This window comes from Lactuca serriola, chromosome 6, assembly GCF_051521515.1.
Source record: "Lactuca serriola cultivar US96UC23 chromosome 6, Lser_US96UC23_V15, whole genome shotgun sequence".
NCBI lineage: Eukaryota > Viridiplantae > Streptophyta > Magnoliopsida > Asterales > Asteraceae > Lactuca > Lactuca serriola.
The window spans coordinates 171023648-171040039 of record NC_136413.1 but is presented as its reverse complement, the minus strand read 5'-3'; the positions used below and the strand labels follow the sequence as shown (position 1 = coordinate 171040039).

Here is a 16392-nt window from a genome sequence, read left to right as displayed (position 1 = left end):
ACAAAGTGGGCTCCCCGATCACTAATTAGAGCCTTAGGAACACCAAATCTTGAAAACAACTTCTTAAGGAAACGCACCACCACACGAGCATCATTAGAAGGTAAAGCTTGTGCCTCTGCCTATTTAGATACATAATCTATCACCACTAATATATATTTTTTTCCTTTAGACATTGGGAATGGTCCCATAAAGTCGATCCCCCATACATCAAAATTTTCACAAACTTGAATGCTATTTTGGGGCATCTCGTTTTGGGATGAAATATTTTCCGACCTTTAGCATGAATGACATTCCTTAACATATTGAGCGACATCTTTAAAAATTATAGGCCAATAAAAACCTGTATCACATACCTTTTTAGTCGTATATTGCGCTCCACGATGTCCTCCGGTGGGCCCACTATGACCATGTTTCAAGATTTCTTGACTCTCTTTCCCGAATACACATCTTCTTATAATCCCTTCTGCACAGCTTCGAAAGAGGTATGGCTCATCCCAAAAATAATACTTGATTTCAGAAAAGAATTTCTTCTTTTGTTGTCTAGTCAAATCCTTTGGAATATAATCACTTGCTAAGTAGTTAGCTAAATCAGCATACCAAGGTACTTCTCCTTCTACATCCATAAGATACTCTTTGGGAAAATCATCTCCAATCTTGTTTTCTTCTAATTCTTCCAAGTGAAGGTTCTCTAACCATGATAATGATAGCTGCTACATTCTCTATTCCCTTTTTGTCTCTAATATCAATGTCGAATTCTTGTAACAGCAATACCCAACATATTAGTCTTGGTTTAGAATATTGTTTGGCAAAGAGATACTTAATGGCAGAATGGTCAGTAAATGCAATTGTTTTTGACAAAACTAGATATGGGCGGAATTTATCAAAAGCATAAACCACCGCGAGCAGATCTTTCTCGATAGTAGTGTAGTTCTCTTGAGTTGGGTTTAAAGTCTTACTTGCATACTAGATCAGTTGAAAATGTTTGTCAATTCTTTGTCCCAAAACAGCTCCCACCGCAGAGTCACTAGCATCACACATAATCTCAAAAGGAAGGCTCCAATTTGGGGTTATCATGATAGGGGTAGTGGTTAACTTTTCCTTTAACAATTGAAATGCTTCGTGACACTCCTTAGAAAAGTCAAACGGGGCATCCTTCAATAGCAATTGAGTTAAAGGCCTCGTGATCTTCGAAGACTCTTTAATAAAACGGCGGTAAAATCCTGCATGGCCTAGAAAGCTCCTTACCCCTTTTTCATTAGTTGGAGGTGGAAAATTAGCTATGGTGTTAATTTTTGCTCTATCCACATCTATTCCCAACCTTGAAACCTTGTGGCCTAACACAATCTCTTCCTTTACCATGAAGTAACACTTCTCCTAATTTAGGACTAAGTTTGGCTTCTTACATCTTGCCAACACTAGGTCTAAGTTAGATAAGCAATCTTCAAAAGAGGACCCGAAAACCGAGAAGTCATCCATGAAAACCTCCATAAATTTCTCGATCATGTCGTGGAAGATATCCATCATACACCTTTGGAATGTAGCCGGTGTATTGCATAACCCAAAAGGCATCGTCTATATGCAAATGTCCCACTTGGGCAAGTAAATGTGGTCTTTTCTTGATCTTGTGGGTCAATTGGAATTTGGAAGTAACCTGAGAAACCCTCAAGAAAACAATAGTAAAGATGCCCAGATAGCCTTTCAAGCATTTGATCGATAAATGGCAGCAGAAAGTGATCCTTGCATGTAGCATCATCATGCTTCTGGTAATCGATGCAAACGCGCCACCCGGTTACGGTCCTTGTCAGTATAAGTTCATTCTTCTCGTTGGTCACGATCGTTGTCCCTCCTTTCTTCTATACCACTTGAACGGGACTAACCCATGGGCTATCGAAAATGGAGTAGATTATCCCCGCATCTAAAAAGCTTGACAACTTCTTTCTTGACCACCTCTTGCATGTTGGGGTTTAAACGCCTTTGGTATTGAATGACCGACTTTGCACCTTCTTCAAGAATTATTTTATGAGAACAATAGGAAGGACTTATTCCCTTTATGTCATTAATTTTCCATGTGATGGCATTTTTTCTTTTCTTAGAACTTGCACTAACTCCTCTTTTTCAGTTTTGGTGAGGTCGGAAGCAATGATAACAGGATTTTGATTTCCTTCTTCGAGAAACATGTATTCCAAATGTTCAGGTAAGGTTTTCAGCTCTAAATTCGTGTTCTGTACACCGAACACATCAAGTCCAAAGAGGGGACTTGGCGAGTCCAAGCTAAACTCTTCGTCTGATCGCGATTTTCCTGATGGACTCGTCGAGTCAGTGACTTCGACTTGGCGAGTCGACTTTTCAGAGCTCCTGATTATTTCTTTGTATTCCGATTCCGCAAGCATTCTTTCTATCTCTTGTAGGTCCCTTTCAGCATCAAAGTCACCTTCAAGGTCATATGTGGATTCGCTTGACTTTTCTTCTTTCAATTCTTCCATTAGTTCGTCGAAAACATCCACTGAGAAGGACTTCTCATCACTATACTTGGAATGTTTCATTGCTCGATCAACGCCAAATGTGACTGACTCTTCTCCCACCCGGAGGGTAAGCTTGGATTCTCTCATGTCGACTATGGCACTTGCGGTATTTAGGAAAGGTCTTCCAAGAATGATCGGAACTTGGTGATCTTCTTCCATATCTAGGACTATGAAATCCGTGAGGAATAAAAATTTATCCACTTTTACCAATAAGTACATATTCCCCTTGGAAAAGTCACCACCTTGTTTGCTAAATGTATTGCCATGTGGATTAGTTTTAGCTCCGGAAGGTTCAACTTTTTAAAGAAGGGGTATGGTATAAGATTGACACTCGCCTCGAATCCGCAAATGCATAACTTGTAGCTAAGTTTCCAAATTGGCATGGCAAAGTTAAGCTACTCGGGTCCCCCATCTTCTTTGGTAATTTGTTCAACATTGCAGCTAAACAGTTTTCATTAAGCACCACTTTGGACACCTCTTCCAGCTTCTTTCGATTAGTAAGTAGCTCCTTTAAGAATTTAGCGTACTTAGGCATTTGTGGAACCGCTTCTATGAAAGGAATATTGATTTGGAGAGCCTTGATGTGTTCCAGGAACTTTTGATACTCTTCATTCTACTTGTCTTGTCTAGCCTGGCTTGGAAATGGCAATGGAGGTTGATAAGGTTTCAAAGGAGGGTCGTTTTTCTTTTCTGACTGTGGACTCATCGAGTTCTTGTCTCCGACTCGACGATTCGGATTGACTGATTGGTATCTCAGGTCTTCTCTTGCACCTCTCTTGTATCATCATTCTCTATAGGTGTCATAGGGGTAATTATTTTCCCACTTCTACTCGTCACCTTTCGAATTTTTCTCGGTAGTGCAAGTTGGCCTAACTGTTTTTCAATGTTTAGTATAGAGGTCTGCTGATTTCTCATCAATGATTGTTGATCTTTCATCAGAGCTTTTTGTTCTTTTATTGCATCATTGGTGTCGTTGTGTCTTTTCTCGGATGCAACTGCAAATCTAGTGAGCATGTCTTCAAATTCCATCTTCTTTTATTGCACCGGCTCCTCCTTTTGATAAAAACCTCTTGCTTACAACCTATATTTTTCCTCTTTAGCCTTCATGTACTCATCATAAGGTAGCCACTCTTTTTTTGGTTTTCGCCAATCTTCGTCATATCTATCGCTACTTGAGTAACATACTTGTGCCTTCCGGTTCCCATATTCATCTAGATCACAATCTTTAGTAAGGTGAGGTCCGCTACAGTTTTCACATCCCACCCGGATGGCATGGATGGATTGATCCATCTTTGTCATTTTGCGGCCCAATTTAGCCATTACGGCTGCCATACTATCATTGACCGAGTTCACCACCCCTTGAGTTAAGTCATTCCTAGGATTATGATATTCTCTAGAGTGCTTAGAGAATTCTTCAATTAGCTCCTTTATAGCCACGGATGCTTTCTTAGTAAGTAGTCCTTAGGAGTCAAGGAGTTTCCTTGTTGTCACATTGACTCCATCATAGAAAATTGAGACCTCTTGTTGAACGCTAAGATCATGATGGGAGCAATTCATTAGCAAACCCTTGTACCTTTCCCATGCCTCATAAAGTGACTCTCTTGCATGTTGTTCAAAGTTTGCAATTGCCTTCTTCAAATTTGCTATTTTGTAGGGAGGGCAAAATTGGTCTATGAACTCTTCACGCATTTTATCCCAAGTAGTAATTGATCCTGTAGGGAGTGATTTTAACCAATCTTTCGCGGCTCCTTTGAAAGTGACCGATAGCATACAAAGCAAAACAATATCGTGAGGCACATTAGGGATGTTGAAGTAGTCGGCTATGTCATTGACCTCGTCGATATGCTTGTATGCGTCTTCGTGATCTTTCCTGTAGAATGGGATTTCCTTGAGTTGTGCGAGAATGTGGCCTTTTAGTTCAAAGGTAGCAATTGCTGGTATTGCAGGTTGCACGAGTCCCGACCCAGTGTCGTCATGCATTCGCCTCTTGTACTCCCCCATGGGGATGTTTGCAATGTCTCCCATGGTATTGTCGGGTTCGCCTTATGGATCGCTTTCTTCATAATCATTTACACTTTCCTCTTTCTCAGTTTTTTACTCAGTGTCTTCCTTTGTGTTGCTAGATTCCCCCACTTTCTTTCCCTTCTTCTTTCCAAAAAATGATTTGAGACTCTTAAAAGGTGACTTCTTTTGAGTATTTTCTTCGGTCTCGTCCTTGTTCTTGCGAAAAGATTATTCCAGGTCTTCAAGTGGTGGAAGTAGTGCAGAGCTGGATCCTCGGGTCATAAAATACCTGAAAGAAATAGAAAACACGCGTAAAAAGAACAAAAAATTAAATAAAAACGAAACTGGAAAATTTGCGATGGACTCGACGAGTCAAAGCGAAAAAAGAAACGAAAAACCTAAGTTATAAATAGAAAAACTAGAACTTTAAACTAACTAATTAAATGTTATAAATAGTAACTTTATGCAAGATAAATCTGTGACATCCCCATTTTCACGGCTAGAAAATACCGATCTTGTTTATGCTTTATAAAAATCAGAGTAATTCTTTTATTAAAAATGTTGCGGAATTTGTTCCCACTAAAACATGATAAATACATTATCAAAGCATTTCCGAAGAAATGTATTTTTATTCATTTTAAAACATTTATGATATCATCGTCAATACAGAAACATAAGCATAAACAGAACTTACATTCATTTATACTAGTGATCTACATCTATTTAATCTCTTAGTGTAATGTAACTTCGTATCGACACCTGTGATACAAATAAACTGAGTGGGTCAGTTTGGGAAACCTGGTGAGTACATAGGGTTTTCAACCCACAATAATATAATTATTATGTTCTAACATCAAACAATCAACCCAATTACCCATCCCCATTATCTTCTTTACTCTTAAGGATCTACCCTAAGAATCAACTATTCATCGTTCATTTATTCCTAAGGATCATCCTAAGGAATCGGCACGAAGTCCATCGTCACCGGGTTTAGGCACTAAGTCTGCATAGTCGCCAGGGTTTATACAACAGGCACTAAGTCCGCATAGTCGCCAGGGTTTAGGTACTAAGTCTGCATAGTCACCAGGGTTTAGGCATCAAGTATGCATGATCGCCAAGGTTTAGGCACTAAGTCTGCATAGTCATCAGGGTTTAGGCATCAAGTCTACATGATCGCCAAGGTTTAGGCACTAAGTCTGCATAGTCTCCAAGGTTTAGAGTACACCGGGTGAACACATCGTTCACAACACCTACAGGTTGCGAGCCTGCTAGTGTTCCATTAGACTGTCTAGAATAGTCCGCGTTGTCATCCATACTCTGCTAGATGACGGGTCCATCATTTAGGTAAAAGGCTTCTCTCATTGCTCACCTCTCACCCTTATCTCATGGTCTATATCACCTCTCATCTCATTATCCGACTCATATTTCATCTACCCATGTTCTACCCAACATATTTTGTAGATATAAAAATACATATACATTTTAAATCATTTAAAACATATATAAAATCGTTCATTAAACATAGATAACAAGTATACAGATAAGATGCACACATAGCACGTAATTTATATTAAATACTTCATATCTATGTGTAAGATGAAAGTAACTATGCACTCACAGCACGTAATTTATATTAAATACTTCATATCTATGTGTAAGATTAAAGGGACCATGCACTCACTTGAAAATGTGGTGACTCGGCACTCGAACAACACTTCATTACTCGGACAAAACCTAGTATCATTACCATTAGAGTTTACTCTAATATTCGACGAGACTAATTAATAGTCTTATTATTATTATTATTATTATTATTATTATTATTATTATTATTATATAAGCGTTTAAACAATACTTTCCAACCACCATGTACAGACAGAGGCCAGACATAAAACACCGGAGGGCAGGACCATTTTGGCATATAGCACTTCTGAAATCCAACAACCATATGCGACCCTTTAAACCAGATTCCCCGTACCGCGAGTAGTTAAAAAGATATTATAACGACACTTATATAAGTCATAATAATAGCTCAAATATTTATTATCAGTTCATAATAACAACACTAATTTTAAATATAAACTATATTTAAAATAGGGTAAGCATAAATTACTTACAAGGGGGTTTTAGCTAGGAGTCGGGCTCTGCAGGGGCAGAACTTCGTCGCTGAATCTTTCTAAGAAAGATTCGTGCAGCGCTTCGGCGCTCACCTTACTATACTAAAACTACAGAAAGAGAAGTCGAATCACGAGGGACCGAAATGCTCGGGGGATAAGAAGAGAAAGATTCTTGAACCAAGAGAATGTTGCAAGAAATATCAGAGCCCAAGGCTCTTATTTATAGTAATTGAATTTACAAAAATTACCCTCCATAATTACTTAATGACCTTATAGTTATATAAACGACTAAACACCCCTTCATAGTACTATTTTAAATAGACTTAAAGATTTTTATACTAAACTAATGTCGAAAATACTCAAAAATAGTTTTATAATGACCGCATCGTTGATACCTTTCTAATGATATATAAATTTGTATATATATGTATACGTATATATGATTTATACTTTATTTTAATACATAAATATGCTATTATATTTTATAACTCGTTCATACGAACTCCGTTTTTGACGTTCTTTATATCCACGCGTAGGCGGGACTGTACCCTACAACTTTCGTTTAGACTCCGTCGGCTAATTTTGACTTTATTTTTAAAGTTATATTTTTAACAGGTTGGGACAAGATTGGTCCCTTAAAAATTCATAACTTTTACATACGGACTCCATTTTCGTCTGTCTTTTTGTCGTTGAGTTCCTATTAATGAGATCTTCAATTCTCATTTAGGTCGCGTTGGCCAAAAACCGATCGATCTAAAATTCGACTTCCGGGTTGTGCACTGTTATGCTAAATCTTAGAAAAATCATAATTTCCTCATACGAAGTTAGATTTGGGCGTTCTTTTTATGGACGCTCTCAGCTTAACATATTCTACGACTTTTGTTTAGATTACTAAGGCTAAAAAGTCCTCCATCGTAAAGTCACTATTTACGTCTCCCGGTGTCATGTCGGTTTTGCCGTAAAACTTCGACAGGCTATAACTTCTTCGTTATAACTCGGATTTCGGCGTTCTTTATATATACGAAACCCTTGAGACATATTCTACAACTTGGTTAATATTATTTATTCTAAACAATCGTTTGTCTAAAAGTCGTTTTCGACCCCTATTACCACTAAATTGACTAGCCCGGATCTGCGGGCGTTACAAAATCTTACACAAAGGATCGATAACAGTAGCAATTAAGATAATTATTTAAAACTGTTCCTCGGCAACGGCGCCAAAAGCTTGATGTGTGTTAAATCTACCAGATTTATCCTACTTACTTAGACACAAAAATAGACACACGAAAGGCAGTGTACCTATCGATTAGCAGTTTAGTTCAGGTAAGTACGATATCAAACACAGGGAACGGTAATAGTTAACCTAACTCCTAGAATTATCTAGACTAAAGCAAATAATAAAAGAGGGGTTTTCTCTAGTTTCCCAAGAGTCAAGACTAGAAACTTAACTAACTAACTAGCACGCAAACAAAGGAAATCAATAACTAAGGAATTAGAAGGTAACTAAATTCAATATTAGAAGAGACTTTTGTTTAGGTTCGACTCACTTGTTTCAATAGATGATTTTATGGCAAGTGCAATGGATTATTTTGTCATTGGCTACCGATTAATGTGATTGGGTTCATCCTTAGAAAACAGATTAATTTAAACAGTGGCCAACTGGTTAAACTAATGAATTTCCTAGTATTTTGATTCGGATTAATTAAGACTTGCAGGTGTAGCTAATTAAATTGATAATTCAATTAACATCTTGTATGATTGTTCGTCATACAAGCTTACACATTAACTTACCTATTTTCTAGTTAACCCTAGTTTCATGTTTACTATTCCTAGGCATATAATAATGTTTTCACATAAATCATATGAGGCAAGCAATTAAGAGGATGTTCATGCAACTTAATATACTTAGTAATTAACAAAAAATAGTTGTTGTTAACACATAAGGATCTTTCACAAGCTTGACAAAACAATTTTCACCAAAACAAATAATCCATACCATAAAATCAATCCATATTAACAAGCTAATCTACCCTAAAAAGAAGTTATGAGTTTTAGCTCATAATTACAACAAATAAAAACTAAAAAACGATATCCATAAGTGTAAACATAGGTTTATGCAATAGATTAAGGAAAAGAGAGTATATGTTGCCTTTAATCTCCTTCGAATCGATCTCTAGGGTTAACCTTCGAATTCAAGATCTCCAATAACCTTTAATTCGCTTCTAAGTTGCCAAAAGTGCCAGCAAAAAAACCTGGTCTAGGGAAAATAAGCCCTTTATATAGATTTCTGAAAACAGGGGCGCCTCGTCGAGTCCAGTGACCAACTCGACAAGTCCATCACTTAGAATCTATGTACGGCAAGGATTTTTATTATTCGCGAAGTTTCATGTCTACTCGACGAGTTGGATGCCCTGACTCGTCGAGTAGGAGCGGATTTCGTCGTGGATTTTAAGTGACCAACTCGATGAGTTGGAGCTGGCGGATGAAACCCTAATTTTCATGGCTTTGCACCCTATTTAAAGTATCATTAGCATCCCTTGCCCCCCCCCCCCCCACTGTTCCCTTGAGCTCTAAAACCCTAATTCGCATGTGCTCTCCTTTTTGTGTGATTTTAAAACTTGGAAGGTGATTAGGAAGAGGAAGGCTTAAAGTATAAGAGGATTGGAGCATAGAGGAGCTGATGGATCTGACTCTTCATCTTATTGGCATCATTTTGAAGGTAACAAGTCGTTACCTTGACTTTCCTCCTCCTAGATCTCTTTAGGTTTAAGATTAGGGCTTTTCTAGCATGTATGTGAATCATTTTCGGGTATGGGCTAGGGTTTGAAGTTGCAACTTCATATATGAACTTATCTTGGTCCCTATAGCTATAAAGTTCCCAGCTTTAGCAAGTATGAGCCTTCCCTTTTGAGTTAAACCCCATTATAAGCTTGGATTTGGTATTCTAAGCCTTTAAAGCCTTGCATGCACGTGAAGTTTGCAACATGACGTGATGAACATGCCTTGGGAAGCTTGATCTGCAATATGGAGCCTTGTAATAGTTTAGAATCGTCTGGATGGAAAAAAGACTGAAGGGACTCGACGAGTTGCATAGCCAACTCGGCGAGTCCGATGAAGATTGTCTAAAAAGGTTCCTGCATGAACTCGGAGAGTCAGTAGGACGACTCGGCGAGTTGGTTAGGGTCTTCCTGACATTGGACACGCATGAACTCAACGAGTTCCTAGAAACTCGGCGAGTCAAATAGGGATCTTCGTGGCTCCTCGAGTTATGGAAGGACTCGACGAATCAGTGAGCTGCACTTGACGAGTTAGGTCAACATGGACTGTTGACCTCAACCATTGACTTTGACTTTGACCAAGGGTTGACTAAGTTGACATCTGAGGGGCATTTTGGTAATTTTGGAAATTATGGGATTGGATCATTGGTAGGTGTTGGTATTGGAGCTGCTTTAGAAGAGATTGATACAATCGTTACGAGCTACTTGACAAGTGAGTTATCCTCACTATATCAACAGGGTCTAAGGCACCAATGTCGGCCCTTTACGGATTTGTATCCAGGTTCATTGCATGTTATGCTTTATGATATGTATCCTAGTTATAAGATGGTTGCTATGCTAGTGATTGGTTAGATCAGTATCCTGGTTATAGAATGGTTGCCATGATTAGTGATCTGTTAGATCTGCATGACTACTTGCTTATATGTATGTGCACATGTTTGTTGGTTTGGGGGATTGGGTTGAGGCAGGTCCTACTGTGTGCTATAGGCCAAGACACCCAGGGCGGACCGGATAGACTGCAGGCCCAGGCTGGGCAAATTAGTCAGAGGCCAAAGGCCCAGCGAGCGGTCCAGATAGGCTGAAGACCCCGAGGAGGGTGGACCAGACATTCCGAGGGCTCAGAGAGCGGTCCAGATAGACTGAGGACCGGGAGTCAGTCCATTCAGACTGATGGCTCATTATGCATGTTGTATTTGTTTATATGTTATGATTATATTTATATGGGTTGGTATTTTGGGGGTAACTCACTAAGCCTTCGAGCTTACATTTATCGATTATTGTTTCAGGTACTTCTGATGATCAGGGGAAGGCCAAGGCGTGATCGTGCAACTCTTTATATTTTATGAATTGATTATGGGGATACTCTGATGTTTAAACTATTTTAAAAATAAATTGTAATAACTTAATGGTTTTAAATGTTTTAAAAGTTTTAAATTGGCTTGATTTTTATAGGTGTTACATTCACATCGATATACGTATAAATCTCCATATCATTCCGAAAAGTTACACGCTAGTTATAATATCGTAATTAAACATTTAGAAGTCTAAATACATAAAATTTCCAGATCCGGTTGGCAATAGACCATAGATCTCATAACATCATAAAGCATATAAGACATATTATAGCATAAATCATTTAGCACATAAAAAGCAATTTAGTCATCTCCCCCAAATAAGTTAGTGCTCGTGTCTATTTAGGCATACATCCTAAATATAGCAGACACTCATCTCACAATCGTCGCTTAGCATTCTAAGTTTAAGTCTAAAAATCTCTTACAAATTCCTAGTTCGCTTAAACTAATGCTTTGATACCAATTGTGGCATCTCCATTTTCACGGCCAGAAAAGACCGATCTGTTATGCTTATAAAATCAGAGTATCCTTTTTGAAGAATAATATTGCGGAATTTGTTCCCATAAAACATGATAATGATATTATCAAAGCATTTCCGAAGAAATATATTTTACTTATATTAAAACGTTGGAATGTTATTGTCAATACAGAAACATAAGCATAAATAGGCCTTACATTAATTTACACTAATGATCTATACCTCCTTTAATCTCTCGGTGTAATGTATCTTCGCATCGATACCCGTGATACAAAAAAACTTAGCGTGTCAGTTTGGGAAACCCGGTGAGTACATAGGGTTTTTAGCCCACAATAATATAGTTAATTCGATTTATCACAAATTTCATGTCAAATAATTAACCTTATTACCTATCCCCATTTTCTTTATTTATTCTTCCCTAAAGATTTACTCTAAGGTACATTTCCTACATCATATTTACCTCTCATAGCCTTACATCGTATTTTCTTATATGTTTGTTCCTAGAGACTTTTCCTAAGGATCATCGCCTACATCACATAGACAATACTGATTCGGGGATTTCTCCCCCAGTACGTGTCCAGTAAGGGTTAGAGTATCATCGCATGAATACGTAGTTACTACATCGCCTGAGCTTGTAACTCATCACCTACAGGTTATGAGCCTGTTGGTGTTTCCACATGACTTGTTTAGATTAGTCAGTGGTCGCCATCTATACTTTAGTAGATGACTACATCGCAACATTTCATGTCAAGGTTATGACATCTCATAATCATCTCTTATCTCACCTCACCTATTCATCATCTCATATATATCATCACCTAGTTATCATCACCTATCACTCATCTACCCGTGTTTACCCATTATATTTATAGGTATAAAAATACATATACATTTTAAATCACGTAAAACATGTATAGATCATTCATCTAGCATAGATATTAGGAACACATATAATAAGCACATATTGCATGTATTAATATTAAATAATTCATATCTATGTGTAAGATGAAAGTAACTATGCACTCACTTGTTAAAGTGACAACTCGAAATTCGGACAACACTTCGCTTTTAGTAATTATCTTTTCATTTGACGAAATGTAGTATCATTATTACTAAGTTTTAGTCTAATATTTATTGCGACTAATTATTAATCTAGATTCATCATTAACTCAAAGTCTACTTTCACGATCTACCAAGTAAGGAACAACCAGGTAGGATCATATCGGAGGTAGGGTACGTTTGGTATACGAAGTATATTGTTCGGAAATCCCACTTTAAACACCTCACTAAATCACAACCTAGACATCATCCCTGTAAGGAGAACAATCAGTATAACAACTTGGAATCACTGATAAGTCTTGTTTATAGGTTCATAATAATGATAATGAACTTAAACATAAGTTATACTTAAAGCAAGGTAAGCATAACTCACTTACAAGGGAGTCTAGCGAGGAACTGGGCACTGCACGAGCAGAACTTTTGAGTCAAAAGCTCTTCTTCTCGGGGCCTTTATGGCACTTCGGGACTCTCTTCTAACACCTAGGAGGTTCTAGGGAAAAGAATAGAGGCTTTGGGGGTGTTTGGGAGACAGTTGGATAGAAAGATGTGAGAAAAATGAGGGAAAACACGACTCATTTATAGGCTGCCAATAGTTGTGTATGATGGGCGTACGTATTGGTACGTTAGGCGTACTCAGTACGCAAGGCGTACTTGGCGCTACGCAAGGCATACTCCGCCCATGTGTCGCGATCTCGTTCCAAGCAACAGGGAAGAAGGTGTGGGCCAGATCTTGCCACGTGTCACTCGTTGGTTAATCTTGAACATTAATTATCTTCTAAATTTTGTAACTTTTGCATACGAGCTCCGTTTTTTACGTTCTTTATATCCACGTGTAGGTAGCGACGTTATCTGCAACTCTTGTTTAGACTCCGTCGGCTAATTTTGACTTTATTTTTAAATATGTATTTTAACAGGCTTAGACAATTAAAGTATGTTAAAATTTCATAATTTTGTCATCCGACGTCCGTTTTCGATTGTTTTTATATTGTTAAGATCCTATTAATGAGATATTCAATTCTCATTCAGGTTGTGTCGCCTAAAAATTGACCGATCTAAAATTCAATTTCCAGGTTGTATACTGCTATGCAAATTCTTATAAAATTCATAACTTCCTCAAATGAAGTCAGATTTTGACGTTCTCTATATGCACACTCTCGGTTTAACGTTTATTATGACTTTCCTTTAGATTTTTAAGGCTAAAAAGTATTCCACCAAAAAATTCACTTTTTACGATACGTGGCGTCGTGTCGGTTTAGTCGCAAAACTTCGACGGGTCATAACTTCTTCATTATGAATCGGATTTTAGCGTTCTTTATATGTACGGAATCCTTGTGACATATACTATAATTTGGTTAAGATTATTTATTCTAAATAATATTCTATCAAAAAGTCATTTTTAACGTTTATTATCTCTAAATTGACTAGCCCGAATCTGCAGACGTTACATATAAGGCCCAAAGACCGAAAACTAGGGTTTATTGTCTCACCGCCGTCGCACTTCGGCCAATGCTCCACCGCACCGCGGTCTATGGAGCTTTTCCCAAAAGACTGCATTCCTCCAAATACCTTATGTTGATCATATTAGTCCTGAAAACGGGTGTTACAACAAGTCTAAGAGCTTCAAGTAAGAGTAGGCTCTCTTTTAGTCATTCAACTAGTAGTTAGTTTTTCAGCTATTTTGTCAAACATAACATTACTATAGTTGCAATTCGAAAACAGTTGTTTCACAAATTTAATTGGTCCACGCTAATGTAACAAGCCCTTTTTAGCGAAATAAATGGTATTTGTTAGAGGAATTTACAAAATAACCACTTTTCCTAATCATTTTCACAAAATATCCAAATATTAAGTTTTCTTCAAAACGAGTCATTTAAACCACAGGTGAGGGAAACATGCATGTAGATTCGTCGAGTCATCTGCAGTTTTATATTTTATGGATGACCATTTCGTCCATACACGAAATCGCAGATGACATAAGGGCTAAGGCCATCGCCGTTTCCTCTCATCTCACCCGTGACTTCTTCATTTTCTTTTGTAGTATGATATTTGAACATGTTTGTTTTTTCATGATAGATCGAAACCTTAATGACTTAGTATGTATTTTTGCTATTTTTTATGTAACATGTAGTCATTTTGCTACCGTGCCGATTTTAGGCCATGGATTTTAGTTTCCACACATATGCTTTGTATTTCCTGGAATTCTAAACGGTGTGATTATGTCTAAGTTTTGTTTTGGATGTAAGTATATACAATTCCTTTTCTTCTTTATGGTAACCTTTATATTTTAGCTTCCAACCAAATTCTGTGGAGCCAACTTGTTGTTTTGTCATTTTAAAGTTTATCGTTATACTTTTATACATCCTGAAGGTTGATATTATGTCATTTGCGATTTCAGTTTTTTATTTTTTAATTTTATAATCTTATATTTGGACTATGCATTTATATAAAATACTAATACATGATCAGGGATAGCATATAAGAACGAAACTGCAAAAAAATCAAACAAAATCGAAAAAAGGAGGAACGATACCATAGATGGCATATCCTTAATTATGTGAATGCAAAAGTCGTTAATGCACATTGTTTGCATTAAAACTTGTACGATCACAATGACTATGCCATCTGTCGTTTCGGTTTTTTTTTTCGAATTCGAGGCAAAAAAATAAATACAAAATACTATTATATTTCAGCTATATGATAAAAACAAATAAGAAATCAATAATAAAAAAAATAATAATTGCAAGATTGTTAATCAAAACCTCGTCTTATGCTATAAGAGAGAATTTATGCACCTTTGAATATGAAAATAAGATTGATTTTGTTTACAGTTTAAATATAATGGATTAATAGGTCACGATTCCGCAACCAACTAGATGAAACCACAGGCGTTTGCCTAATCTGTGGTTTCGATGATTTGTTAAAAAAAAATCTAATATTCGATTATTTTTGAAAAAATGATTAAGAAATTTAGCTATTTTTGTAAAAATAAATATATTAAAGTGCAACAAAAAGATAAGAAATTAAATAGCCTCCTATATTTTATGTACTTACTTTCCTACCCATATTAAATGAAATTAATAATATTTTAATATCAGGACTGTTAATATGGTACAACGAGTTTTAATATGTATAATAAGCCTGACAATTTGGTTGGGTTCAATTTGGCAGGCCATAATACATTGACCTAACCTAACCCGTATAATATATAAGTTGTCAGGTTTGAAACATCAACCCAACCCACACAACCCATTTAAGTATATAGGTTCATGGGTCAATGGGTAGATTCTGGGTCAAAAAATCGACGAGTCATTTTTTGGTGATTTTTTGTAACATCCCAAAAATAAGACCCAAAATTTTTATTTTTAGATTAATAAAACCAGTATTCCAGAAACACTATCATAAGAATACAGATAAAACAAATGTGTAAATCATCACATCCTATCAAAGTAAGTTAAGAAAATACGGAACGAGGTGGTGTGTGCTCTGTAATCATCCCAAATTCTTCCTTTGAAACCAGAAGTATCTGAAACATAAACTGAAAACCGTAAACACAAAGCTTAGTGAGTTCCCCAAAATACCACACTCAACACAACCCAAATAAATAGTTATGGTTTGTCAGCAACCATGGGGACTACCAGTAGTCCCAGTAGGCTAACAGCACGCCCGATGGGTCATCAGCAACCCTGGAAACTATCAACAGTCTCAGTCACATATAAACAACATAACACACTAATAACAACTAGACCCAGCTGGTCATCACAAATACATCTATTCTACCACACTAGCTCATACAGACATGCAAGAGTCACAAAGACAACTAGCATCCTACATATATAATTTTGTGAGTCGGCATAGGTGTCTTCGACTCATGAGCACCAGAAGAAGATTCACCTCGAACTGCTGACCCACACTGATAAATCCCCCGCTGCCGGTCCGATTAATCCTCGAGCTAACAACATCAGATAACATCCAAAAAATACTTGAATTCCAATCCATAATTATCATCCCACAATTAGGGTAAAAATACCATTGCACCCCTTATCTAGTTTGGTCCAAGACTAAGGCCCAAACCTACTATCCAAA

The 16392-nt window shown here is 37.1% G+C and overlaps 1 non-coding gene across 1 annotated transcript; it reads left to right on the top strand.

Annotated features, from left to right (window-relative positions):
* The first annotated feature begins 4056 nt into the window (after nt 1-4056).
* Nucleotides 4057-4163, top strand: LOC145060879 (small nucleolar RNA R71). The gene has a single exon (XR_013687061.1). It is a non-coding gene; the product is annotated as a small nucleolar RNA R71 (small nucleolar RNA).
* Nucleotides 4164-16392: the final 12229 nt, after the last annotated feature.